The sequence below is a fragment of the Myotis davidii genome, unplaced genomic scaffold, assembly GCF_000327345.1.
Source record: "Myotis davidii unplaced genomic scaffold, ASM32734v1 scaffold1187, whole genome shotgun sequence".
Classification (NCBI taxonomy): Eukaryota; Metazoa; Chordata; class Mammalia; order Chiroptera; family Vespertilionidae; genus Myotis; species Myotis davidii.
Genome location: NW_006299714.1, coordinates 2286662 through 2289935, shown reverse-complemented (window position 1 = coordinate 2289935; position 3274 = coordinate 2286662). Strand labels below are relative to the sequence as shown.

Sequence of the window (3274 nt, the reverse complement as noted above, 5' to 3'; positions counted from 1 at the left end):
GAAGCCCTGCTCAGCCACAAGCCAGGCTGATGGAGCCTCTCCTGCCTCCTCAGCAGCACTAAGGATGTCCAACTGCAGCTTAGGTCTGCTCCCTCCTGGCAAGTGGACATCCCCAGAGTGCTGCCATGCTGCCAGAGGGATGTCTGACTGCCAGCTTGGGCCCAATCCCCCAGGGAGCGGGCCTAAGCCAGCAGGTGGACATCCTCCGAGGGGTCCCAGATTGCAAGAGAGCATAGGCCGGGCTGAGGGACCTCCCCGCCCCCCGAGTGCACAAATTTTTGTGCACTGGACCTCTCGTTCTTTTATAATAATCTAGTAAACAGTAAGTAAACTATTTTCCTGAGTTCTGTGAGCTGCTCTAGCAAATTAATGGAACCCAGGGAGGGGTTGTGAGAACCTCTGATTGATAGCTGAGAGGTCGGAAGCACAGGTGACAACCTGGACTTTTGACTGGCATCTGAAGTTGAGGGGAGGGGTCTTGTGGGACTGAGCCCTTAACTTGCGGAATATTCAGGTAGATAGTGTCAGAATTGAGTTCAATTGCAGCACATCCAGCTAGTGTCACAGAGAATTGCTTGGTGGTGAAAAGCCCCTACATATCTGTTGTCAGAAGTGTTGTGTGATAGTATTGTAAGAGGAAAAGATACATAGGATGAAGACTGAGGCTTTCTTTGCACCATCTTTGAGGCAAATCATAAGGTAAGAGAACAGCATTATGAAGATGGACTTTAGATTGACTAAATATTTCCTGAAAGTCTTTTAAAACAAAAGGTAGCATAGTTTCTTCCACCCACAAAAGCAGCCCTCTGCTGTCCAGCAGGGGGTTGTGAGAAAGATCTCTCAGAAGCAGTAAAGAAACTATATTTCCTTTGCACATCTGGTATCACAACTAACATTTATTGAGTGTTCACTATATACCAGGTTTTGGGCAAAATGTTTTACAACCCTATTTCATTTAATTCTCGCTGTGAAGTACTAGTATTACCCTCCTTCTACAGTTGATGAAATTGAGGCACAGACTTGCTCTGTGGACTGTGGGCCTCTGGGGTGGGTGAAGGCTCTCAAGATGGCTGGGCAAAAACTTGCTCTAAAAACCATTGACTGAGTAGCTTTTGGGGAAATCATACCCCAAAACCAGAAGACCATTGCTAACACCCTGAGGAATGAGACCCTCAACTCCAGGTTGGCTACTCTATCTGAGAAACCACCTGCTATTGACTGGGCTTACTTCAAGACCAGGGAAGGCTGGCTTAGTAGATGACTTTGAGAAGTTTAATGCCCTGAAGGTTCCTGTGCCAGAGAATAAGTACAGTACCATGGTGGATGCTGAAGAAAAGAAGATGTGAAAAGTTGTGCTGAGTTTGTGTCTCTCTCAAAGACCAGGATTAAGCAATATGAGAAAGAGCTGGAGAAGGTGAGGAACATAATTCCGTTTGACCAGATGACCATTGAGGATTTGAATGAAATCTTCCCAGAAACCAAAACAGACAAAAAGAAGTATCCCTACTGGCCTCACAAGCCAATTGAGAATTTATAAACTTGAGTCTGAGAGGAAGCTCTGGTCCTTGTATTATAAACTCTGGACATTAAAAATAATCAGATAGTGGGGGGAAGAAATTGAGGCACAGAAAAATGAAGTAACTTCCTCAAAGTCAGTAATGGGGTGAGGATTGGATCTCAAGCACTGAGATGTAGAACCCATACTCTTAACCTCTATGCTACATGTTCTTAAAACCTTTTTTGTGTGTAACATACAGGATGTCCCCCCAAAAATGTATACATACTTTAACAGCTGATAGCTCCATTTTGACAATGAAGTGCATTTTAATAAACTCTGCCTTTATAATTATGCATAGTGTATATATACATTCTAGGTGGACACTATATTTCAAAGAGTTTCCTACATAGGTCTCTTATCACTTGACCAAGAATGTTTTTTGAAATTTTATTTGATTATTAAAGAGAAAAGCTACCAGGAAATTGAGTGTGGAACTTTTGTATAAATACTAAAGGCCTGATGCACAAAATTCGTGCAAGGGGCTCAGCCCTCACAGCCCTGCTGGCTTTGTCCGGAAGGTCGTCTGGAAGGTCATTCTGCTGTTTGGTCTAATTAGCATATCAGCTCTTTATTATATAGGATAAATTGTGTGTATTTTTGTATACACAGAATTATCTGGAGTGATATTCAGCCAAAGATTGAGAATTGCTGGCCCTGGGTAGTAGGATTTGGAATAATTTTTACAATTGTCTTTATTCTTTCCTGTTTAATTAAAACTTTTATAAGATTATGAATTTACTTTATAAGCAGAAAAATACAGTGAGTTTGCATTAGTCAGGACAGAATTGGCTTCAAGCAGTAACAAATCCCAAAATCTCAGCCTTAATACATGCAGTTTTTTGTTTTGTTTTTTTCTGCTCTGGTCTTGCATCTTTATAAGGAAGCTTTCTTTTGAATGGTAACTCAACAACTGAATCTACTTCTATCTTATAGTTACACTATTTCAACCCTTGGTTTCTAGGGTCACAGAAGTAGGAGATAAAAGAGAATAAAAAATTGACAGCTGCTGTAAAATGCCTCCATGGCCCCACTTTAACTGTAAGGGGTGGAAAATGTGGTCCACTATGCATCCCAGAGAGAACTGGACATAGGCAAACACAAGTAACCACTCTAGCACAATGTGATTTCTATTTTAAAGACTATAAAAAAATTAAAAAGCATGTTTTCCAGAGTCAGGCTGCCTGAGTTCATATCCCAGCTTAGACACTTATTGACTAGGTGACTTTGAGCAAGTTATTCAACCTCACTGTGCCTCAGTTTACTCATCCTCCAATGAGATTAAAGGGTTGCTGTGCAGATTGCATGAGATTATATGTTGACAAGCACAATAGGTTGTTCACAGAGATGACTATGATAACTCCTCCTATCCTTATAACCTTGCCCATTTGCAATGTGATTTTTTTCCTCCCATAAAAAGGTAGAGTTTACCTCTCTATTCTTGTGTCTGGGTTGTACTGAGATTTGTTTTGACCAATAGAAGGTGGTGAAAGTACTATGTGGGACTTCCAAGTCTAGAACTCAGTCAGCCTTGCAGCTGATGCTGTCACCTCTTGGAATTCTGCCATGAAACTCCCACATGAAGAAGCCCAATCTAGCCTAGTGGAGAATGAGAGGTCAATGGAAGAGAAATAAGCTGTCCCAGTTGAGGCCCCTTAGACCAATCAGCCAGCAACTACCACAATTGCCAGACATATGGGAGGGGACAAGTTAAGCCAT

At 41.9% G+C, this 3274-nt stretch overlaps 1 pseudogene; it reads left to right on the top strand.

Moving 5' to 3' along the window:
• The first annotated feature begins 1055 nt into the window (after positions 1–1055).
• Positions 1056–1590, top strand: LOC102753732 (annotated as a pseudogene).
• The last annotated feature ends 1684 nt before the right edge of the window (positions 1591–3274 follow it).